At 37.6% G+C, this 26,783-nt stretch overlaps 1 protein-coding gene across 1 annotated transcript in view; it reads left to right on the top strand.

Moving 5' to 3' along the window:
• The window catches only part of LOC135712021 (somatomedin-B and thrombospondin type-1 domain-containing protein-like), a 164,100-nt gene that overhangs the window by 21,753 nt on the left and 115,564 nt on the right, over positions 1-26,783 (top strand). The window lies entirely within an intron of this gene.

The following is a 26,783-nucleotide window of genomic DNA, read 5'->3' as shown; positions in this document are numbered from 1 at the left end:
TGTCCATTTTTACACTTTTTTATCATGTCTTTATTATAGCGATTTTCAGCCACAGACTTGTTCATCTTCCGCGTTTTTACACTCTACAAAGGTTTGTTGTACACTCTACCTATGTTTGCTTTGCGATATTTGCGTGTTTAATTTAACTTTTAAAATTAGCTTTGAGTAACTTTGGCAGAACCGGCTATTTTTCCGGCTAATCAAACATATAGAATATTCCGAGTAATTGAAATTCAGCGATGTCAGTTAATTTTTACTATCCCCAAATTCAACGGGTGTTACGATCAAAATTTGGTCGACTTACACTTGACGCATTTATTTTAATCGAGCATTAAAAAAACCTGAACACCTCTCATCTACAGCGTGCAGAATGATGCCTCTATTTTGATTTTGGTATTTGCTCCTCAGCCGGAAGCCGGAAGCCGCAGCGATGACAAAACGAGTGGCAGCGGTTTCAAGCGGAGCTCCGTCCGAGATTTCGCAAACAAGCTGGGAGTTTCGTCTACAACCGTGCATCGAGCTAAAAAATGAGCCGGACTGTCGACTTATAAGAAGGTAGTGACTCCAAATCGCGAAGATAAACAAAACAAGATGGCCAAAACACGACCCCGAAATCTGTACACGACGAAGCTGACGAAGTTCGATTGCACGGTAATGGATGATGAATTTTGATCGTAACACCCTTTGTAGTCCTTTTCAGATGGGTTTTACCCAACCACACCCCTTTTCACACCACCCCTCCATGGCTACACACAGTGCTCGGATAAACTCAAAAATCAAATCTCCTGAGTGAGACGAAATTAGTTTTGCCCTGTAGAATTCGTAGTCGCAAAAATCATCGATGAGTTTTCAGGTTCAAACATTCATTGCTTAATATTTTGGCAAATATAATAACAAGACATGCATAAACATGCAAGCAATTAACGTTAGAGCGGTTTCAATTAGTTTTAAGCTGGAATAATTTTTTAGCTTTGTGAGTGGAAGTGTTTGAAAATGCATGAAAATCTCAAGCGTGAGATTTGTTTGCCAGATTCGCACGTACGTACAGAATAGTAGACGAGCTGGCGAAGTGAGCCAAAATCTGCAAAAGTGGTGATAACAAACCCCTCCCCACCAACCCCACTAGGAGGAACAAAGGGAATACAACGGGGTTCACATTGGGTTTGAACCAATAGTAGTACTTTTTCTAAGACTTACATCTCAAAGTCGGGCAAAATTGGGCAAATCAAACTAATTGCATTTCAAAGAAGAGCTAAAGCGCTGCTTAATCCATATAATATAGTTTTTTCTACCGATATACATATTGTGAAAGTATAAGAAAATGTATTGGAAACCGAAAGAAAATATTTTTTTTTCTTGATTTGTTTTCCGTGCTGAGCTCCCACACCTGGATCCTACCTATCGACCATCAACTCATGAACCGGGGACCAACGACTTTACTTCCAGAGATGTTATGCCTCAGAACATTCCGGCGGCGCCGACTGGGATTGAACCCAGGCCTGCTGGGGTGAGAGGTAATCACGCTTAGCAACTACACCACCGGCGCAGCTAAAAATCAAAATTAAGAATTAATCTTTAAATATAAAAGATAGAAACTTATTTTCAAAGACAAAATGACGTTTAATTATTGTACAAAAAGTTTGAAGAAGATGTCGATGACGAGAAATCCTTATCACAAAAGTTATTGACAGAACATTGATTCTTAGAAGTCTCCATTCAAAAACCTTACATATCTCAAAAACTGTAAAAGATAGAGAGTTGATATCTTCTACAAAAATTCTTGTTTTAATATTATCTAAAACATTGCCCATGACACCGATGACACCATTTTTCTATCTCGACATTAAAAAAAAATGGTTTATCTCTGCTTAATCATGCTAGGTGGATTAATAATGAAAAAGTTAGGTTCAAAAGAACGAGCTTATCATGAACACAAACTTGTCCAAATACACTAAAGTCTGGAACGCGCAAAAATTGGTCAACTTAAAAAACCTGAAATGCTGCATTTGGAAGTTGAGTGTATATAGAATGGTTGCTATGATGAATTTTCACCGTTTACTCTCCAGTTTTCAAAATGACGTCCAAGCAAGAGGAGCAGCGTGTCAAAATTTTGCTCGCGCAGTAAGAGAATCCGACATTCTCCCATGCCAAGTTGGCAAAATTGCTGGATGTGGCCAAATCGCCCGTGACAAACGTTTTAAAAGTGTTCGGGGGAGCGTCTGTCGACCGCCAGGAAGCCTGGAAGCGGCGGCAATCGTAGTCCGGACTTGGCAGCGACGACGAAGAAGGTGGTGGTGAAATATAAGCGGAATCCTAACCTCTCCATTCGGGACGTGGCTGGCAAGCTCAATGTCTCCCATACTATTGTGCAGCTGACCAAGAAACGAGCCGGGTTATCGACGTTTAAGAAGGTGAAGGTGGCGAACCGAGATTACAAACAAAACACGTCGGCAAAGCAGCGGTCCCGAAAGCTGTATACGAATCAACTCACAAAGCTCGACTGTGTCGTCATGGCCAACGAAATTCATGTGAAGGCGGATTTCAAGCAGTTTCCGGAACAGGAGTTTTATACCGCATCAGGAAAATAGAAGGTAGCTGAAATTTTCAAAACCATCGAACTATCGAAGTTACCGAAAAAAATATCTCGTTTTGCAGGCTATATGCACGTGTGGTCTAAAAAGCGGCATTTTCATTACTACTGGAACCATCAATCAAGAGATCTACGCCCAGGAGTGCCTGGAAAAGCGGCTGCTACCATTCCTAAAGCAACATAATATACCTGTGCTGTTTTGGTCGGACTTGGCGAGCTTCCACTATGGGAAAAAGGCAGCCGAGTGGTACGATGCGAACAACGTGGTTGTGGTACCCAAAGACCACAACCCTTCCAACAGCCCAGAAATCCGCCCTATCGAACGGTATTGGGCCTTGGTCAAACGGAATCTCAAAAAAACTAATAAATCCATGGATAACGAGCAGCAGTTTAAATCTAACTGGCGTTCGGCGGCGAATAAGGTCAATGAGACCACAGTGCAAAATTTAATGGAAGGGGTTAAGCGGAAGGCACGGCTGTTCGGATTTGGCAAACCAAAGAGTAAGCGAACATTTTTTCCTTTAAATATATGAATTGAACTACAAAAAAAATAATAATAACAAGATTTTTGTGATATGAATTTTGACTGAAAGAAACGATATTTTGTCGACCACCCAGACAACCAGAATGAACGTATAATTAAAGTTGCTTCTGTGATATACAAACATATATACAAACAAACAAATCGTATAGAATGAAAAAAGGGCCTATACCTACAAAAGTGGAGGCCATATACGTGCAAATTTTAAATTCTTTTTAAACGAGTTGATTTGACATTATATACGATTCAATCTGTAATAACAAATTCAATTTGAAAAACCTTACGATGTAATCCGATTTAATTTGCGATACAGTACGATGAAAAAAAGATTCGTCGTATATAAGTCGGAAATTTGCATTCTATACGATTTAACTTAAACATAATGCGATGCATGTCATACTTATATGCGATGTTGACTTAAACTGTAGTTATTTACGATACTTTCTGTACATTATATATCTGGGCAATTTTTGCACGTTCCAGTCTTTATAATTAATAAAACGCACTTTTTAGCGCTTTTAAACCACTGTGCACTTTTTAACGCTTTTAAACCACTGTGCAAGCGAAATGAAAAACCGACCGACGCGACACCACAGCAACACAGCTACTCGAAACAAATTCTTGTCCCAGATTTTTCACGTTAATTACAATATCACTAAAAAAAACTTCTTAAGACGTGATAGATCTTAATTTACACTTATCCACACGCGAAAACTAATAGGGTAAATGTTGGCTTCGGCACCCATTGACTGTTTTCGGCAACCAAAATTTAAACGATAATTTCACTATGTTTTCCCATCAACACACTTCCCTGAATGTATTCAAACGATTCTTTAGTCTTTCAGCTTCAATCTGATTATATTTGTACGACCGAGCAATCCTATTATGCCAGATTTTTCTTCAAATGAAGTATACGCACTACAAAATTGGGCTGATTTCGAGTTGCCGATAATAGAACAGCTGGTTAACACGCAGTTCTAATGGGAAGGTTGCCGAAGAAAAAGAGGCTGCCGACAATAGTCACACTCACCTGAGAAGTTTGGAGCGTTGTAAAATCGCTTTCAAACCGGTTTGAAAAATTCTGTCGATTGGAATGGATAGAGAAGCAAGCAGCAGATGAATGTTAATAAACAGACACGTGATATATGTGCGTAACGCTGACAAAATGCTAATAGAAGTGCGGACGCTGCTTAGATTGACGAGAATACGTAAATTCCCCTATTTGTTTGATTTGGTACAATTAAAAAATATGCGAAAAACAGATGAAATCAGCGCCAGCGAAAACAAAACCAACCGTTCGCGGGCAGAGCCTACTAGCTCTTGGATCAGAAATAGACAGTCTTTTCATAATAAAAACCATAGTTTTCCGCCAAACCATATCTTTCAAATCATACTCTACAATAATCTCTAGTTAGGTGATCGTACAGACCCGGGACAAAAGAAAAGTTATAGCCTCTTGTGGATACTAGTAGAACTCTACATCGTGGTATGGCTGGGTGGTGGTGGTGGGCAATGGGTGGTGTTAGTTTTTAATATTTGAACATTTTCTTGGTATGAATTTCTTATATTAAAAACAGAACACTATATCATGACAATCTCACTTATCTCGTTTAGACTGGCTGCAGAATATAATTTCTGATTTTCTCAACTTATTTGATTGTTTTTAAAGCTAAAAAATCATGGCGAAATTTTCCAAGCCTCGGAAATACATATGTAAAATACCCTAGCTACGCCAATGATAAAACAACGGCCGACGATGACAAGACGGCTTATATCTACCGTGAAAAAGTTTCACGACAGGCGAGTGATGGAAAACCGTAGCGTTTGTTTTGACATAATTTCATGATATCGGGACACGGAACACCGCAATAGCTTTGCTTCCATGAATGGTGTAGGTTCCTAGCTATTTTGCCTCACTTTAATAGTACCATTGCCGTCGAAGCACCTAGTACAAAGCAAGAGATGCTTCCCAGGTGACGTCAGCCAGCTTGTTGTAGATGAAATATTACCCATCGCAATATTAAATTACGACCGCACTCTATTTAGTTTGCTTTCTGCACCAACTTCATCACCATTGTGTCGGAAACCACCAAAGCCATGAAATATGGCACTTCGCTTACCTATTATAGGTACCTACCTACTAGGATAGAGTGGCAGTGAATTGAGAGCAACTGCTCGGTTAAACCCTATACCTATAATGTGAATCCTTATAATCAGGCTAAACACAATCTTCAAATGACTGTGGGAAATGAGCTTCTTTCGATACGAAGAAAAGAATGTGAAAGGCTTTATGCTTATAAACAAGATTTTCGATCCAATTCAGCGAAAATTGGGATATGAATAATGCATGCGACGTTTTCTCACCTGCCCACGCAGTTTGCGCTAGTGCGAGCTTGTAGCTCGTTTAATCTTCTCCGCAAAGTCAAACACATTGAAGTCAAGCAAAAGAGGATTAACATTTGATGGGGTCCTATGGACAATACGAATAAAAACGGCACCGCCTGTTTATGAGCATGGAATGAAAGACATGAAATTCATATTATATGGGTGTATGATCGTGTGTAAGGTGTAATTATTGCAGCTACAATGCGTGGATTTGCACAACAATAATTGTAATGCACGGTTTATTTTACTTGATACATAATCCTTGTAGAGTAAGGTAAAATCTTATTTAATTTTACAATCAGCATTATTTATGGGAGTTTCAGCTACGCAGTCTGGCAAGTTCAAATTGTAGGTTTTAAACTGGCCTACATTTCAGCTGTTTTGACAGCTTTCTTCAGAAGGAATTACAAATACTCATTTCGCTATGCAAAATATTTTTTGGAATTATGTAATCATTAGATTGTATGAAGATATTTTGAACTTGTAAGTTACAAGAAGAGGTAACATGTGTTTGACACATAAAACCTGCTAATTTCGCTATCAGTGTCACAATCAGTGATTTTATCATTTCCACTCACTCACTCACCAAACTGGAGGCGGCAGATTTGATTTCCAATTCGATCTTATTTTTATTGGGAAATATTCAAAAAATTCCTATTTATATGTTGACTTGAAATAACAAAAACTAATCGCTTTTTTTTTCTCAAGTTCATGCTTTAAAATAAAACTCGCTTTTTAATTCTCATTTATACATTGTATGTTGCAGTTGCTGCATTCTACGTTACCGTAACATTTAACATTTCTAGAGATATTTTTACAGTTTTACATGTGTTTCTTCATCCGAAAACGAAAATCGTTTTACAATAATATTATTTTCATTGACTGGCTTTAAATTATGATACAGTTCTGGAAATTTGTTTTGCATGATTATAAAGGGTTTTGATTTTTCTGTCACATAGGAGTATTGAGCAAAAACCCAAAACTTGATAACTAAAAAAAAAACACGAAAACGAACAAAAAACACACACAACAATAAATTTCGAACATAATTCAAAAGTGAAAGAAGAACAGTAAAATGGAGCACATGCTATACAATCCGAAAATACTCGGAGATGGGCACTGTCTATTTTCCGCGCTGGTGATACAGTTTTATAAGACGCAACTAGGAACTCAAGATCAGCTTTCGGGAGTTCAAAAATAGGCACGAAAATTGGACATAAGTGTGAAGAACAGCAAAAGTTAGTGAGATCATTTTTAAATTTTTATTATTGCTCATTTAGATAAAAAAGTTTATAATACTAAATACGCACTAGAATAAAAAAAAACACATTTTTTTTTAATTCTGGAAGTGTAAATGCATTACATGTATCTAATTGATATATCGATGTGTTGTTGCGTCCTAATGAAAATAATCATAAAAGAGAGCTTAACGACGTTCGGGGTATTATTCAAACCATTTGTGGGATAGTTTACCCATCCGGGATAAAGTTCGTTTATGGTATATGTTTATCAGGGTGGGGCCTATTGTATATGAAGGTGACCTCAGAATGTACGTGTACGAACAGGCATTCTAGAAATGGGTCGTTGGATGTACAGTAGAGCTATCATCTTCCATCGCCAGGGCTAGAAATGTTTGCATCTATGTATAAAAATAGGTGCAAACAATTTTTATCCATAAAAGCACTGCCGGTCAGTGGGAAATGGATTGTATACACACATACACAAGTCTCATGTTGACTTTAGAGAAGCTTTTTTCACCATTCTATGTATATTCACGTATAAAATAACTTTCGTGTTTCAACCCCAGATGGGCATACAAGTATCCCCCGCAAAACGTAGTTCAGTCCATTCAGAAAAATAACCAAGAAATGACTATATAATATATAAAGAAATACAATTCACTCTATTGTATTACATTACATATCATAGTATTTCAACAAAAGGTTTAACAGATTTTCATATCATATTTCTGAAAATTATTGTCTTATGCAGCTCTAAAAATAATCACAGTCATCATTCACTTCCACTAATAGTTGGGTCTTTCGTTTCAAATTACCCCGCATTTCAACTTGCTCCAGTGTACCTTATTGTAGTTTATCTTGTAACTTACAAGTACAAAATATCATCATATTGCGCCATTTACACCTGTTCAGACACACTCGAATTTACGATTATCATAGTTGAATTTTGTACTTGATTTCGCTACAAGCAAGGTTCATTTCGCACATGGTGAGTTCGAATTCTAACAGCTAAGTCTGGTACCCTACAAGAAAATTTGACCTTGTTCGCGACAAATTGGCCCTGCGATAATTGTCGTCACTTTTTACAATAATCACAAAACTCTAAACGTTCATGAAAACAACAGTAACATCAAATGATTTAATAGGGGAAATGGATGTAATATCGGCCTAAATGCTCCTAATTTGGGCCGATACATAAATTCAGCAATCGACTAAATTTTCAATAGCGACCAAAAATATCCATTAGTACCAATGCATTGCAATGGCGCGTTTAGCAGATTTTTAGCGATGTGCCTAATCTTAAGCGCTGTCCAGACTGAGCAGTTATAAGATGTTATAATGGTTGTCAAATAATTGCGCAACAGAAACCACCATCAAGATAGTGCTATTACATGTTATAACACTGTAGTCTGAACGTACTATTAGATCCTTCGGCCAACATTTCCCCTAATTCCGAAAAATGCTTTGGGTTTATTAATAAATAACGTAACGATATAGCGAGTGGGTGTGCATTCATCAATGAGTTTCAAGATATTACAGTCTTAGTAGGGGGTAGGGGACTCCACCCGTTTTTGTTACGTATACATCGCTAAATTAATAACAAACTAGGTTTTTGTATCCTCACTTGTGATCTATTTGTAGGTCAATTACATTTTTGATTACTGTCGAGAAGCTAGAGCTCAACACTTTTACATGTCTAGACCAATACTGTTCTATGGACCAATCTCTTGAATATGGTTAACAATTTAGTTCGGAATCAACGCACTAGGTGGTGTTAGTGTTTTCTCAACTTTTATTGAATGAATTTCTCGTGATATGTGTTAGATAGACGGATGCGGTCTTCTGCAATTTTGTTTATAAAACGAAGGTCAACACTACTGTGCATTTTGTGGTTTATAAATCTCTCTAACTAAGTGGTTCTCCTGCGAAATTTGTTAACATACAATATCTCATGATCCATGCTATAAACAAAGTTACTGTTTTCTGCAATGTTATTCAGGAGACCTTTAGAAATCGTGGACAGTTTAGATTGGAATTCTCTAGTAGTGTTCATTTAAAATTTGTTAACATGCAATATCTCATGACCCAGCTTATAAGCAAATTTGCTGATATCTCGAGATCTTTACTGTATACAAAGTTTCTGTTTTCTGCATTGTTGTTCAGGAGGCTAAAACGAATTGTGGACTGCTTAGCTCGGAATTCTATCACTAGGTGGCATTAGTATTCTTATAAGCTTCGTGTAAATGCTGTGTTGATATCTCAAAATCTGTGCTATATACAAAGATGGTATTTTCTGAAATGTTGTTCAAGAGGTCAAGGCCTCTTGCATTGTGAACAGTTTAGTTCGGAATTCTCTCGTTAGGTGGCACTAGTGTTCTTATGAATTTAATGTAAAAGCTGGGTCGATATATCGAGATCTTTGTTATACACAAAGATGCTGTTTTCTCAAATGTTGTTCAGGGGGCTAAGACCTTGTGAATTAAGGACAGCTCAGCTTGGAGTTCTTTGACTAAGCTGCGCTAGTATTCTTATAAACTTCGTGTGTATGCAGGGTTGACATCTCGAGATATCTACTAGATACAATATTACTGTTTTCTGCATTGTTGTTCTTGAAACTAAAAACTTTTAAATTGTGGACAGTTTAGTTCTGAATCATTTCGCTAGGTGGCACTAGTATTCTTTAAAATTTCGTGTGAATACTGGGTCGACATATTGAGATCTTTGTTAGATGCAAAGTAGCTGTCGGGAGGCCAAGGTTTCTTGAATTGTGGACAAATTAGTTCGGAATTCTCTGGATAGGTGGCACTAGTGGTCTTATGAATTTCGTGCACATGCTGGGTCGATATCTCCCTACTAGACTCAAAGCTGCTGATTGGTTAATGTTGTTCCTGATGCCAAGACCTTTTGAATTGTGTTGAATTCGGAATTCTCTCGGCAGGTAGCACAAGTGTTCTGTAAAATTTCGTGTAAATACTGTGTCGCATTCTCGTAATCCTTGCTAGAGATACAAAGTTGCTGTTTTCTGTATTGTTGTTAAAAAGACTAAGGCTTTTTTAATTGAGGACAATTTAATTCTGAATTCTCTCACTAGATGACAAATTCGTTCGGAATTCTTTGGATAGGTGGCACTAGTTTTCTTATGAATTTCGTGTACATGCTGGGTCGATATCTCGAGATCTTTACTCGTCACAAATTTGCTGTTTTCTGCTATTATGTTCAGGAGGTCAAGACCTTTTGGATTGTGGACATTATCGCACTAGGTGGCACTAGTGTTTTTTTTGACGTAGGACTACGTCTTTGATTTCTATATGGGGGTACACATTGTGAAAACCTAAAATGGAACATGTAACAAATTAAGAAAGATTTTGAACGTTAATAACTCAGCTGTCCCTGGTTCAATTTCAATAATTTTATCACCAATCGATCAGAAATATGGCTACGCATCGATATGTTGATTTTCAACAAGAAACTTTTGAAAAACTGGTAAATGTCCAGCATTGTCCAAAAGCATCGAATTAACTAACACATCCACCAATTATCTACATGCATATGCTGCTTCCCCAGCACAGTCGTCAGAGAGTAGTAAGTAGACGAAACAAGTCGAAGTGGCATTCGCCTCTGATCCTCGGGCGCGTGCGAATAGGGAGGATGGAATTGCGTAATATTTTGAACACTCATCGCCATATTCAGAACAAAACGCAAATTCTTCAAGATAACCACCATCCGTCGTCTGGCTCGCCGTGGCGGTGTCTGACGTATCTCCGGTCTGATTTACGAGGTGTGCTGAAGGTGTTTCTGAAAAATGATATCCATGATGCTGTCACCTACACTAAACACGCCAAGCGTAAGCGGCCATGGATGTCATCTACGTTTTGAAGTGACAGAGACGCACTCTGTTTGGTTTCGGAGGTTGAATCATCGCCAACTTTGGCAACAAAACGGCTCTTTTCAGGGCCACCAAGCTTATTACAGTAAAGAGTAGGAATAGAATTCATCTGCCTGTTTGTCCATATTCAGAACCAACGACCACACAAAATGCTCATGTAATCAAACTAGAAGCAGGGTACAAATTATTTTGATCAACCTTCATCATCTTTAAATGGCCACGGCCGGATATTTTCGATGGAAGAAGCAACAATCTAGCATCTAAATCGACTAAGACGGCAGGAAACATGTGTGAAGCCGAGTTATTTACGAAAGAGAGTGTCGATGAAGAGAGTCGATCAATGTAGAAAGGACCTATTGAAAAGTGACGTGAGATTTGTTTTCATATGCTACCGAATGGGAGGCAGCTCCCACACCTGGACCCTACCAATCGACCCATCAACTCAACCGTAGACCAACGGCTTTACTTTCCGAAGGAAGGCGTGATCAGAGATGTTATGCCTTAGAACATGCCGGTGGCGCCGACTGAGATTGGACCCAGGCCTGCTGGGGTGAGAGGTAATCACGCTAACCACTGGCGCCGATATCTTTCAAGGTGATATCACGGCGAATGAGAACGACCCAAATTTGAGATTAGTTATCTCAGAAATAAGAAATAAAGTGCAGGAACTCAACGATGAGTAAATTTGCCTCATGTTTTCCCAGGTTTTTTCCAGGATTTTCCAGGGAAAAATTCCCGAATTTGAGAAAAGTAAAAATTGGATTCACTCAGTCTATTGGTACTACTCCGAGACTGAATAAAATTTTCGTCAATTTCCTCATTTTCTGGCAGATTTTTTAGGTTTTTCACAGGAAACCATGAGACAAATTTACTCATCGCTGAGTTCCTGCACTTTTTACGATTATGAGTGAACTAAACTCAAATTTGGGTCGTTCTCATTCGCCGTGTATACAAAAAGAAAAGAGCCAGGTATGACACAGAAACATACAAATTAATCTATATATTTAATATTTTAATAACACTTTGATTCTACCTTCTACTGAATCATGATATATTTTTTCAATAGGGGGCTGTTCACAAACTACGTATTTGAGAGGTTGTAGACCTCCTCTCTCCCTTGTGTAGAAAATCGTCTTTACATTTTTTTTTGGAAATAGGTATGGACTGTAGACAATCATCAATCCTCACCTCCCCTCTCCCAAATATAGTTTGTGAACAGCCCCTAGTTACAATTTATGACTTTCAAATGTATGAAGCACACTCAAAAATAAAATTGCTGTAAACGAGTTTTTTGACTAAATATTTTTTTTAAATATTTTTCGGTGCACATCAAAGCGCTCCAGAAAAAATCACGTGTTTATTATGAATGTGGAATAATTCGGGCGTTAATGGGTTAAATTTGATTAGAGATCTTAAATACTACATTATTTAATATTAGAAAAGCGTTACGGGTTGCGTTAAGGGTTGAGGCGTTGTATTATATTTATAAGAAAAGTTTCACGAAGAGGTGGGAGGGTGCTTAATGAACGGAACAATTTGCACGTTACCCGAGGTTAACAAAATGAAAGCAAAAGGATATTAAAGTGTGCAGTTCCTATCAGAATGAAAAATCATATTGATTTAAATTGTCGCGACTTGAGTCTAATATCATATTGTGTTTTCATTATGTATTCAAGAGGTTTTTTTATGATAACAACTTAACTTCCAGTTTTGCTGTCAACGTCTTGTTGAAAATGTAATTTAAGTTCATCAATCTTTGAACTAATGATTATTGTTTATTTGTTTTGTTTACCACATTTTAGGTCATATTAGAATGCGGGTACTTGCCAAGAAATTGAGATACTTACAGTTCCATCATCCGAGTTTCGAATCGTTGGTTCGTTTTCGTCGCCTGGGATTGTTCCGGCTCGTATTTACATTGTATGTTTCCTGCATGATTTTTATGGCTGGCTTGTAGGGCCTGCACCAATTTCTTGTCTCGCCGGAGGAGCATCGTGCACAGCACTGTTTAGAGGACGATGATCAGCCACCCCTAACATGGAGAACAGATACTCGGATATGCTGCACCCTCTGGACAGAGGAGCACCCCTTCCCTGTCAGCATACGACCAAGGTCCCACCGGGGTTGGTTACCCGATCTTTCCTATCGTTACTCGTACCCCAGCCAGGAGTTACTTGACAAGAGGCTAGGGACCACTAAATGGGGTTATGGGGTATTTTATACCTGCAGATACACCAAGCGCCAATCCCAAGTAACATTGCAAAGTTTTATAGTGGTTTTAAAATATGCTACAAGTCCAAATCATGGTCTACAGAACCCTCATAAAACCAAAATTGTTACTTGGGATGGTACGCAATGTTTAGCTATCGTATACCAGGTGCCTAGCGAATTGATCAATTCTTCTAGCATCACCGGCGTCATTCGTGTCGAGTGATTGGGGTTAACTTGGTCAAATATGACTCAATGTATACATATGGAAGTCACAAATTAGATACCTGATGGATAGCTACAAAATGTTACAAAACTAGCAAGTACTTAAGTTCGAGTAGCGGGTTCTCCTTAATCGGCTCATCCAAGCAAAAACTATTCCCAAACGAAAGTTTATCCTTTCGAGATGCATACAGACTGCATTTCCGGAGCTACCGGCGACTAATCCCACAACATTTGACATCCGAGCGCTTCTGAGCGGATAAATTGCCTGGAAATAATGGTGAAATTTATAGAAGTGCATTTGCTCCGGTGGTAGAGAGACATTTTTGCTTCATTTATCTGACACCGACCGTAGAGAAGCTTCGAGAGAATCCTTCAGTTTCAGTCTTCGTTGTGGCCTGTTGTGGCTGCAATACTGCTATGTGACAACGCATCTGGGCTGGCTGAATGTGGAAGGGACATGGCTGGGTGTCAGTTTGAGATGAAGAAGTCAACCTCGTTAGGTGATTACTGGGTGTGAAAAAAGTGCTACAAATTTGAAAGAATAATGCTTCAGTGCACATTCCTCGTTTATTTATCATTTGGAGCTCACTTATGGCAGCGAAATTCTGGAAACATCAAAAACAAATATATTTTTTCATGCGAGTGTGGTGTGTTTTTAATATAATCGAAACGTGTGTTTAAGTGGGCTCTTGGATGATTGGCGTGAATAACCATCAGTTTGTTGACAAATCAAACAATTAAAATTAGGTGAAAAAATATCAGTGCCAACATTTCAAAGGGACGTAATTGCATTTGTAAACAATGGCTTTAGCCGTCGATTTCTCGCAAATAAAAGCTCACTCATGAAAAATAATGACACAAATAGGTAGAGGAATGTTTCCTCTACTATCTAGCATTGTTATTTTGAAGGAGTGAGCTTTAAGATGCGAGAAATCGACAGCTAAAGCCATTGATTACAAAAGCAATTACGCCCCTTTGAAATGTTGGCACTGATATTATGATCGATAGAGTGTAGGTGTAATTTTTTCATGTATTTTATTCAAAATGCTCATACAAAATTCAAACTAAAAGCGCCAGTTCATCCTACAACCAAAATGAGCTAAAACTTTCAGAGAATGATCACAAACTTAATACACATATGAAGAAAGTTAAACTGAGATTATTATTTTGATTGAAATCTCAGGCTTCGAATACATTTAAAGATCTAAGGCAAACATTTCAAAAGTCTGTCCCGTTCCAAGAAAACATTCAACATCCGACCTTTAATGATAAGGGGTGGACATTACAATTTTGTAATTCTAGAACATTCAAAAATGTCATATTCAACTTTAAAAACTGCTCAGAATTCTTTTAACAATGTACAATCATATTTGTTACTTGGGGTAATGTAATGTAATATAAGTGTATCGGTTGCCTAGTCTAACTGTTCCAACTTACTGGGCAGAACACCATGGGTTTTATCTCGGGTCCTTTCAAATTACTGAGATAATAGGGTCGCATCATTCAGTCATTAAAAGATCATAAATATTAAATATACGTGTTAACAAAACAATGAATCAATCAACAATTAATTAAGATACACTGGGGCAAGTAGGACCTAAAAATTTGCCAGTTCAGCATTGAGGATGTGACGAATGGTTCCGTTTTCAGGCCACAATTGCAAATCGCTTGTCAAATCATGGCCTTCTTCGCGAACTTGTCTGCAAACACGAACTTGAATCTTACCGGCACCTTCACACGTTCCGTTGCGATGTAAAACTTTTGAGCGGTAAGCTGCTTAAAATCGAGTTTGACGTATGTTTCGTCATCGATCAAAGTGCAGCCCTTGTGCTTCGTCAAAACACGGTCATACAAGACCCTTGCACGCTTTTTGGCCACGGAATTCTGCTTCATTTGCCGTTTCGGATGTTTACTGGCATTGTACGACTTCCCTGGCAAGGATATTCTGCACCGTTAGAAAGTTGGCGTTGTACCTTCTGGCCACATCTCGGATGGAAAGTCCGGGGTTGGCTTTAACGCACCTCAACACCTTGCTGCGCAACTGACTGATTCCTTTCCACACTCAGGGTTCCCTTGTAGGTTTTGAGCACTCGACAAACTGTTGTTTTCGGCATCTTAAGCACTTTAGCCAGCTTGGAATTGGCCACTCCGAATATTCTAGGTATTTGTGCACAGTATTTCTTCTTCTTGCAAGTTCCATTTGACGTTATTCCTGAACGCAATGGACTACTTTGATCAATCTTGCACCAGTTGTTCTCTATAGAAGTGATAACAAACCACTGTCAAAGATTTTCGATTTCCAACACTTAAGGCGTGCTAGCGGTGTGCGAGGGGCGTACCAATTTACTTTTAGTCATGCATGAAAAAAAAAATCATTATAACATAAAAAATATATATATATATATAGCGTAGTGAGTGGTAGCAAGCCTGCCCAGCCCCATTCAGTTGATTCATTGTGCATTTTTACTGATTCTAATCAATCACGGAATAGCAACCATTGATATGTGCAGTCAGCTCAAGCTGAGGTAAGCTTGATTGGACAATTTAATGAACTGGACTGGTTAGAGTTAAACAAATAAATAAAAAGAACTCTTTACAGTATAATACAGTAATAGTAGTATATCACCACTTTTTGTAGATTTCGATTTAATATCTCAAGGAAGGCAAGCAATGCATTCAATTGAAGCAGATTTAAATTGAAGGATTAAACATTCAATAACATTGCAGATATGATTCAAAAAGAAGCCAGACGACCGTAATGAAAAATATCCAATTCACATTGTGCATAGCGCTATTATACATATGCTATGGACGATATGCTCATGTGGGAAAAGGACATCAACATCAATACAAATACAAACTAAACCCGGAACAATCGCCTCTCGAGTATACCGGTTGGATATTTGATTTTACCCCTTCACATTGCACACACTGGGCTAGAAATTCAATCTACTGCGACAGGAAATGCATTACTCCGAAACGACGCACATATACCCAATAAGGTGGGACAACTTTGCAATTACCTGTTCCAATGTGCGGTAGAATTGTATGGGGAAAAGTATGAAAAACGGAAAGAAAATATCGTTTACTTGACAAAAATTCACTTATTTCTCTATTTTTCCAACACCTAAAACTTTGACTGGGATGACTACGTAGAACAACTTTGTCAAAGACCGTAAATCGATTCTTTGCGAAAAGTTTTATCATTTAGTTTTAGCCTAGTGCTCAACAAATACTTACCTGGCGTATATGAGAGCTTGCACTTAAAGTACCCTTATAAATACTAAATGTTAAATGGACAATAATATTTTAAATGTGGATCTGGTCTAAATATAATTAGAATTTTTTTTCGAAGATGTCAATTCCTCATTTTCTAGTTATTAATTTTGACTAGATCTCAAATCTGACCCACTGTGGCTTTTTCATTCAATGGAATTCAACCACCGGTATGAGTCTCTCGAGAATTGAAGATTGAAAAAGGAGCATGTATCCTGGTCTGTTGTCCTGACAATAGTGGGCTCCAGAGAAGAGGCAGCAACTCAATCAATAGTTCATTATCATTATTTTTTCTTACGTGAAATAGCAGCATGATGTAGACCTATCCAAACAAAAAATCTGGCCAAATAAATCCAATTTAGAACTGATTAGATTACCCTCCGACATGATACGATGTAGAAGAGGATGATGAACCAATAGACGTGGTCGGGATCGATTTCAGCTATTTATTATTGCTCTAGTCAATGGTTTGACCTTTTCCCTGAAAAGATTTGCTGATTTTGGAGGCAGACATTGTAGAGTCAGTTGAAATATGACAGCCTTGATTCTTTCTTTCAAGCATTGTAGATTCAATTCGTTTGATTGACAGGTTTTACAAGCAAGGAAAATGCTACGGCACATTGAACGTTACACATACAAACGATTGCCGCTATATCGACCAGCCTCATTACCTGTGAATAAGACCCTTAATCGTGCTAGCACAACTCTTTGATGTTGAATATGGCACTCTGTTATGGAATGTTCAAGCATTCATCCGATCTAAATTCAATCACAAGTGAACGTGTCAAACGAACGGAAAGAGGGCTTAAAAGCAACAAAAAAAAAAACATGTACCCACTTATAACGGAAAACCAACCAATGCCGTGAACGTTTAGACGTTGTTGCATAGCGCACCTATTTTCTATTTCTGCGCTTTACATGGCAGTGGAACTGCACTTCAAAGAATCATTCACACCATTTACATATAAGCACTTTTGAAATTTGCAGTATGTAACATATTTCCAAAGCGAACATCAATATTGAGAAATGGCACTGCGTAAAAATTATTTAAGAGAAAAATATAAGGAAGGGGTCTGTTCCAGCAGGCGATGGAATTTTCTGATAATTGAAAAAACGCCAAAGTTCTTCCGAGTTTAAAGCCGGAGTAAAATCCAGCTGAAGCTTCTAGCTACCGATCAATAACTTTGTTTTCTCCAATAAATAAAATTTTTGATAATTTAATTTTGAAAAAAAAATGATGCTTCTCATCAATACGAACTCAATTTTCGCAGATGAGTAGTATGGATTTCGCCATGGGCATTCAACTACTTATCAAGTGTTTCTAATTTAATTAGTTCAATCCAATCTGAAGGTTGCTCAACTGGAGTTGCTCTTCTAGACATAGAAAAAGCATTCGACAGTGTTTGGCATGAAGGTTTGATTGCCAAATTGAAAAAGATTAATTTTCTACTCTATACTATGAAATTACCTCAAAATTACGATATTGAAAGAACTCTGCAGGTAAATTAGCAATATTCCAAAATTTATCGACTTCCTGTTAGAGCTGGAGTTCCTCAGGGTAGCATTCTTGGACCTATATTGTATCAAATTTGCACTTCGGACCTGCACAGCAAAAAATAAATTTTAATATTTATTACATCCAAGAGGATGCACTTCAATCAAGTTGAAGATCTCATGTAATTTTAATGGTTACAAAAATAAACAAATCCAGTAAAAGCAGCGTAATGTCAGTTCATGCACTGTATGAATGATAATTTTGTACTTTTTGGCAACGATTGTAGTGCAATCCTTAATTTCGACGATTAATTCCCTTTATATTTAGATGAGATTTAGTTTTAGTTTTTAGTCTTAAGATGATAATTGTTACACTGGCATGCAGGCATAGAAAACCTGTTGCCAAAGTAGGAACAATATAAACACACTTAGATATATATATATATATCATAACAATTAAAACTTACTGTCGTAGCTGAAGCACCTAGATTAAACTAAAATGTAATATAATATCAATTTGAAACAAATAAAGAGTAAAAAAAAGTCACCTTTAAAATTAGCGTGTACTATATACAGTCAAGATTCCTATAGTACGGATTCGTTCTTGCCGGATTCCTATAGTACTGATGCCACTGGATTCCTATAGCACGGTCGATCCGGCATTAACGAATACACATAGCATATGGGATTAGAGTTAATTGGGACCAAACACTGATTGTACGGCAATTTGAAGAGATAACTTCCTGATGTCTTTTGAGAAGTTGTTAAGCAGAAAGTTGGCCACCTTTTGGGACGATTCAGTTTCCGGTACGACACAAGTCTGATCCTGTGGAAGATCCGGAATATCCGTAAAAGTGGCCAATTCATAAAACTGATCCTAGAGCTCCGTGGATTTTTCGAAACCACTCATAAACGTCTTATCAGAATGTATTTGGAGTTGTGACCGGAATATGGGCCCTGGGTATTACGGGATGGTTCACCAGAAGATCCGGAACATCCGTAAAAGTGGTCAGTTCATGAAACTGATCCTAGAACTCCATGTTTTTTTTCGAAACCTTTCATAGACATCTTATTTCAATTAATTCGGAGTTTTGACTAGAATTTGGACTCTGGGGACTACAGGATGGTCCACCGAAAGATCCGGAACATCCGCAAAAGTCAATTCATTAGACTGATCCTAAAGCTCCATGCGTTTGCGAAACCACTCATACACGTTTTATCAGAATGAATTTGGAGTTGTGACTGGAATATGAACGCTTAGACGGAAAATGGACCTTTGTGACCACGAGATAGTTCACCAGAAAGATCCTGAACATCCATAAAAAAAAATCAGTTCTTGAAACTGAGCTTAGAGGTCCGCTTTTTTCGAAAGCACTCATTGGCGTCTTATCAGAATTAATTTGGAGTTTTGACCAATGCTCAATGGTCCCAAAGCCGTATTTATGAAGACAAAAATATTAGCACCAAAACCATAACTTTTAGGTTTGTTTCTTCGTATTTTTTAGGTATGTTTCTTCGTATTTTATTAGGGTGGTCCTTAAAATTGGTGAATTGAAAATTCAACCTTTTTTTATTACTTGAGATAGACTAATGCAGTGTTTTAAAAAGTTGTAGAACAATAAATTTGAACCAACTTTTCTCATGGCATCATATTTTTATCTCTTATGGTTATTTTAAACGAGTAGGTTAGAGTGGCCCCTGGAAAATTATTCTTTAAATAGTTTAATTGGTGATCAACGTATAAACAATATTTAAAGAAAGCCGATTTTCTAGGGGCCACCCTAACCAATGGTAAAAACATTGTGCTAAATACTTTTAGAACTTTTTATGACGCATATTTTTGCAGAAGTCACTAATTAGACCCCTCCTTTATTTAAAAGTTATGGCTAGTTTTTGATAAAAAAAAAGATTTTTTTTTGAATTTAATTAATTATTTTAAACAAAAAACGCTCTCACAGTTTTTTCCACCAATTATGGAAAAACACGATCTTTAAAATGAAATCAAAAGTTTGAAAATCGGTTTGCTCCATTTAGAGACATTGTCATTTTAATAGAACCATTTTTTCGAAGAAAATCGCCATTAATTTTCAAATAATACAAAAAATATAGCAGCCTGGTTGCTTCAGCATAAATATGCGTTATCATAAGTTCTAAATGTAAATAAAATAAGGTTTTTACGAGAAATGAAATTATGAAGAGATATTCGAAGAAATCTGTTATTTTAGGGGCCATCCTAACCTGATTGTTTAAAAAATCATAACTCATGAACCATAAGAGATAGAAATTTGGTGTCTTGAGCAAAATTGCTTCGAATTTATTGTTTTACAACTTTTAGAACATTGCATTGGTCTATCTAAAATAATAATAAAAAAAGTTTGTATTTTCAAATCTCCAATTTTGTGGACCACTTTAATTTCACTAACATAAAAAGATCGGCCAAACAATATGAAGAAACTTTCCCGAAGACACTATATACCTAAAACTGACGGTTTGGGCGCAAACATTTTTGTCTTCCTAAATACGGCTTTGGGGCCATTGTGCAGTGGATGGTCCGCCGAAAGATCCGAAACATCCGTAAAAAGGCTCAATTCATGGAACTGATCAAAGAACTCCGTTTTTTTTTCGTAAACTCTCACAGACGTCTTATAATTATGAATTCGGAGTAATGATCGGAAAATAGACCCTGGAGATCATGAACGCTCCTCTGGAAAATAATAAACAACTCATCAGAATGAACTCAGAGTTGTGACTGGAAAATGGACCACAGAGTCCATTGGATGGTCCTCCGGAATATTCGGAACATCCGTTAAAGTGGAACGGTCAAGAAAACTAATCTAAGCACTCTGTGGTTTTTTAGAGCTGCTCATAGACACATTTTTTTTATTTATTATCATGGATGATTTCTAGGTGGTATTTAAGTATTTGATAACTTCTAGACACTTTTAACGGAATTTTTTGAATATTGTTCCTTGTATTTCATGAACTTATTTCCCTTGACTTCTTGGAGATGTTTCTTTGGAGTTACAAGTAAACGAGGGACTAGCTTCAATGTTTATATTTTTAATTCATCACATCAAAATTTTATCAATAAGCCATTTGAAAACATCGTCTTATTGAGTTATTATTAATATTAATTTATGAGTGGTTTTGACAAAATAAAAACATCCTTGTAGCTCTTGGATCAGTTTCATGATTAATCACTTTCAATGATCTTTCGGATCTTTTAATAGACCATTCCGTGGTCCCCAGTATAAACTTTGATTTGATTGTGGTAAGACGTCTATGAGTGCTTTCTAAAAAATCGTGGAGCTCAAGGATCAATTTCATGAATTGAGCACTTTTAGGGATGTTCCGGATCTTCCGATGGGCCAACCCGTAGTCTCCAGAGTCCATATTCTGAACTCAACTCCGAATTCATTCTGATAATATTTTTTATATATCTTTAGTTAGGAGACTTTCAGCCCTGGGCTGGTTCGTCTCCGAAAGTTCTGATAAGATGTCTATGAGTGGTTTCTAAAAAACCACGGAGCTCTAGAATCAGTTTAATGAATTAACCACTTTTACGGATGTTCTGGATGTCTCAGTATAAAATGTCTGGTCAAAACTCCGATTTTATTGTGATAAGACGTCTATGAGTGGTTTCTAAAAAACCGTGGAGCCCTAAGATCAGTTTCATGAAATGAGCACTATTCATTATGTTACAGATCTTCCGGTGGACCATCCCGTAGTCTCCAGAGTCCATATTCTGATCACAACTCCGGATTCATCTGATAAGGTGTCTATAAGTGGTTTCTAAAAACCCGCGGAGCTCTAGGATCAGTTTCATGAATTGGCAACTTTTACGGATGTTCCGAATCTTCTATTGAACCATCCTGTAGTCTCCAGGGTCCATATTCCGGTCACAACTCTGAATACATTCTGATAAGACGTTTATGAGTGGTTTCAAAAAATCCGCGGAGCTCTAGGATCAGTTTCATGAATTGACAACTTTTACGGATGTTCCGGATCTTCCGGTGAACTATCCCGTGGTCCCCAGGGCCCATATTTCGGTCACAACTCCGAAAACATTCTGATAAGACGTTTATGAGTGGTTTCGAAAAATCCGCGGAGATCTATAATCAGTTTTATGAATTGAACACATTTACGGATGTTCCGGATCTTCCGGTGGACTATCCCGTGGTCCCCAGGGCCCATATTCCGGTCACAACTCCAAATACATTCTGATAGACGTTTATGAGTGGTTTCGAAAAATCCGCGGAGCTCTAGGATCAGTTTCATGAATTGACAACTTTTGCGGATGTTCCGGATCTTCCGGTGAACTATCACGTGGTCCCCAGGGCCCATATTCCGGTCATAACTGCGAATTCATTTTGATAAGACGTTTATGAGTGGTTTCGAAGAATCCGCGGAGCTCTAGGATCAGTTTCATGAATTGACCACTTTTACGGATGTTCCGGATCTTCCGGTGAACTATTCCGTAATCCCCAGGGCTCATATTCCGGTCACAACTCCGAATACATTCTGATAGACGTTTATGAGTGGTTTCGAAAAATCCGCGGAGCTCTAGGATCAGTTTCATGAATTGGCCACTTTTACGGATATTCCGGATCTTCCACAGGATCAGACTTGTGTCCTACTGGAAACTGAATCGTCCCAAAAGGTGGCCAACTTTCTGCTTAACAACTTATCAGAAGACATCAGGAAGTTATCTCTTCAAATTGCCCGACAATCAGTGTTTGGTCCCAATTAGCTCTAATCCCATATGCTACGTGTATTTGTTAATGCCGGTTCCTATAGTGCGGTCCCTATTAACCGTACTAAAGGAATCTTGACTGTAGATGCTTAGCAGTGCCCCTTGAGGGATACACGATGTTAGGCATGCGGTCGTTAGGCATACGGACGTTAAGCATAATGTACGATAAGCATAATGGACGTTAGACATAAAGGACGTTAGGCATAATGGACGTTAGGCATAATCTACAAAAGAAAAAAATATCTATAACTTTTACAAGCGACTGATAAAAGAGTAAAACATGCAAATTAATAATACGATAAAGCCGGTGGTGTCTGGGTTCAATCCCATCCGAGATCAGTGGGATTTTACTGAGGTATAAAAATCTCTGGTCACGTCTTCCTTCGTAAGGGAAGTAAAGCCGTTGGTCCCGTCCCATGTGTGTTGAATGGGTGCGATATCCTACACAGGTGTGGAAGCTGCCTTCCTGCATATTCGATTGCCGTCAATGGATGGCAATCGATGTCCGTCGGTGATTGGCACTAGATTGCGGCACATAGATCGACGTTAAATAAAGGAAAGAAAGAAGAAGAATAATACGATCATATTATTTAACCTTTAAATGCTTGAGGAATTTTTGGTTTATTTTCACCGTGTTATTCGAATTAGAGCTGGGTAGCATGTTACGCACATTATGGTTCACAAAACTTTAATAACTTATACAAGCCTCGTCCATGATAGGTTGAGATGAACTATGGCATTGTATTCGTTGGCTAGGTATATTCAATATCAAGCAGTCTCTTTAGGATAACACACATCGATCAACATCGAAATTCAATATGAACAAACCTTTACAAATTATTTCGGTGATTAACAGAGAAAATTCATACTCGAATGATATTTTATTCGTCATCCAAGATGTCATCGGCCTCCCTCAGCTCAGTCGGTAAAGGCACAGCTACAAAGCAAGACCATGCTGGAGGTGGCTGGGTTCAATTCCCGGTACGGTCTAGGAATTTTTCGGGTTGGAAAATTTCTCGACTTCCCTGGGCATAGAAGTATGATTGTACTTGCCACACAATTACACTAATGCATAAATGGTACAGGCCTCGAAAGCTCTCAATTAATAACTGTGGAAGTGCATCTAGAACACTATGTTGAGAGCACGCAATAAGCTATATTAGCGATATGCATTAAGCTTGAAATGCGAAGAAGAAGAAGAAGAAGAAGATGTCATCGGACCTGTATTTTACTGGTCATTGTTTATTCGGAAAATAGTGACTTCGAAAACATTCCGGTATGTAGAAAGAGTTCAACTAAAATCTTTCTGTTTTTGTGAGATCATGGCTCATGGATGCAGTTCATAATGCGAATTAACGGGAATTACGAGAAGAACCTTCACAGCCTTTATAATTATTATTTGAGGGATGACATTCAGCACACATATTTTTCTTATTGTGTTACTCACAGAAGATATGAGTTTTTGAATGGTTTGGCGAGAAATGTTTGATGATTATATGCCAATAAAATAAGTTTTTTTTATCGTCGATAATGGGTGCTCCATCATCTTTATGAGTGTTAACTTCACTGCTTCACTACTGTGCAACAAATAATGAAACAAATACGTGCTGGGTTATGCGGTTGTGTTGGCATTGCATACAACAAAGAACAGTACGTCAATATTTGAAAAGAATCAAGCGGACGCATGGTTGGGCCTATATTGTTGTTGCCTCAGGGTTGCCACAAATTTTTGTTCGCTGATGACACAGGCATTTCCGCTAAAGGAAGAAGTCTTCGTGTAATTTGCAGCAGACTGCAGAAAAGTTTAGATATTTTCTCTTCCTATTTCCAAAAATGGAAGATTCCTCCCAACGCTTCCAAAACTCAACTTACAATATTTCCACATAAGCCTAGAGCTTCCTTTTTGAAACCTAGTAGTAGTCACATAGTCACTATGAGCGGAGTTACAATTTCCTGGTCAAACCAAGTGAAATATCTTGGATTAGTACTTGACCAAAAATTAACTTTTAAAGACCACATTGAGGGCATTCAAGCCAAATGTTACAAATATATAAAATGTTTGTATCCTCTTATAAACAGAAAATCCAAACTTTGCCTGACGAATAAACTTCTTATATTTAAACAAGTTTTTAGACCGGCCATGCTTCACGCTGTGCCAATATGGTCTAGTTGTTGCACTACCAGGAAAAAAGCAGTTCAAAGGATTCAGAACAAAGTTCTGAAAATGATTTTGAAGTTGCCTCCCTGGTACAGTACTATGGAAGTACATAGAATTTCGAATGTTGAGACTTTAGCACAAATGTCCAACAAAATAATTAATAATTTCAGGCAAAAATCGTTGCAATCCTCAATTGCAACGATTAATTCCCTTTATACTTAGATAAGATTTAGTTTTAGTTTTTAGTTTTAGGATATCAATTGTTATACTGACATGCAGGTTTAAAATACTGAATTCTGAATTGCCAAGACAGGAACAATGTAAAAACACTTAGATATATATCATGACAATTAAGGCTGGTAAGTTACTGTAGTAACTGGAGCACCTAGGTTAAAAATGGAATGTAATTTATTTTGAATTTGGAACAAATAAAGAGTTAAAAAAAAAAGCGGACGCATGGTAGTTGAAATATTTCAAACCATAGATCAATGTGTTCGTTTTTTCATCGAAGATGTATTGTTAGGACATGCTGATCAGTGAGGGGTTGGTTTAATTTACTCTCAAAATGGAGAACATTAACGTTGAAGTCGTAAAATCGTCACGTGGAAAAGATATGTTGCTATAGCGGGCTACATATTTCACTGCAACCGCAAAGAGGTAATTTAATAATTAATCGCAGCGAAAATATCACTCAGCTGTACAATTTTCGTTCCTTTTTTTAAGATCGAGTGCAACATCTATTATTGGGAGTTTCGTGTCCACTGCCATACTGCCGATGATAGAGAAAAGTGTCCGGCAAGAGCCAGATCAACGATAGTAAACGGGCAGCATAAAATACTCGGCATCTCACAACTTCGCTTGTTGATTTCTCGGAAATCAAGGCACGTCTACACAAACCAACATATCCATCGGGTAGGAGAAGTCTTCCCCTACTCGATGGTGATGTCGATTTGCCAGGGAGAGCCATTACTTCAGAGAAATCATCGAGAGCAGTCATTTTTACCAAAAGCTGTTACGCCCTAATTCCAGCTCTATCTAGACTTGGAACTGATGAAGTCTGCAAGTAGTAGACGAAATACGCGTATCTGTCAAAAGATAAGCAATTATAACGGAATTAAAAGGAAATAAACCAACACACTCAAAGCTCTACATATTTTTCGTAAATTGTACATTACGCCTTATTCGTACGAATTTCGTACGGATCAGCAAACTGCTGCTCTTCTTGTCTTTGAGGGCCTGTTCATATTTTTGTTGCTAGTGTTGCTGATGGCGGTGATGTGTCAAGTTGTGTGTTTGGAAAGGTTTCTGTTGCTGCTGTTGTCGTTCGCAGACATTCATATTTGTTGTTGCTGCAATTGATGCTGATATGAATGCTGGTGTGTATTCAGGAAGTTGAAATTGGTTTGACATCCATCTAATGAAGGTGGATCGCTAATGGAGGGAAATAATTCTTCACGGTTCTGGTTGTCTCCTGAGCTAAATTATTCCTCAGGACCCGTTGGCACTAGATTTTCTCATCAATCATCTCAACCCTCCGCTTAAAATTATTAGTTAAAACCATTCATGGAATTGAAAAATAAATCGCTATCGTCTTTGTACATGCAACGATAAAAAAAAATAACTAGGTAGATTTTCTTTGCACGCATATTTTTTTTTTTAGTACGTTTGTTTGTTCTTTTTGTACTTTTGTTTCTATATACCTACACGGAAATTTTGTATTTATTTTATGAATCATTCGTTTTGACACGAAATAAAATCAGTAGCGAGTGTGGCATTTGTAACGCCGCCAATTTATATAACGAAACTAGCTTAATTAAAATACGAATGTATGTGGTTGCAGAAAACAACGAATGGATTCGTGTATTTAACAAATGTTTTCTACTATATTTTATTTTCAGCATATCGATTTAAAAAGCGAACATTGGAAAATTATTTGGTACAAAAGATCTGTAATAATAAAAGCTACTACGCGTACCAAATATTTTGTTCGAAGAAGGTTCTAATTATGTTAAAATATTTAAGATTT

This window comes from Ochlerotatus camptorhynchus, unplaced genomic scaffold, assembly GCF_037179485.1.
Source record: "Ochlerotatus camptorhynchus isolate MF236.1 unplaced genomic scaffold, CSIRO-AGI_Acam_v1.1 ptg000003l, whole genome shotgun sequence".
Taxonomy (NCBI): Eukaryota; Metazoa; Arthropoda; class Insecta; order Diptera; family Culicidae; genus Ochlerotatus; species Ochlerotatus camptorhynchus.
The sequence above is the reverse complement of the archived record's forward strand: the minus strand, read 5'-3'. Positions and strand labels throughout refer to the sequence as shown.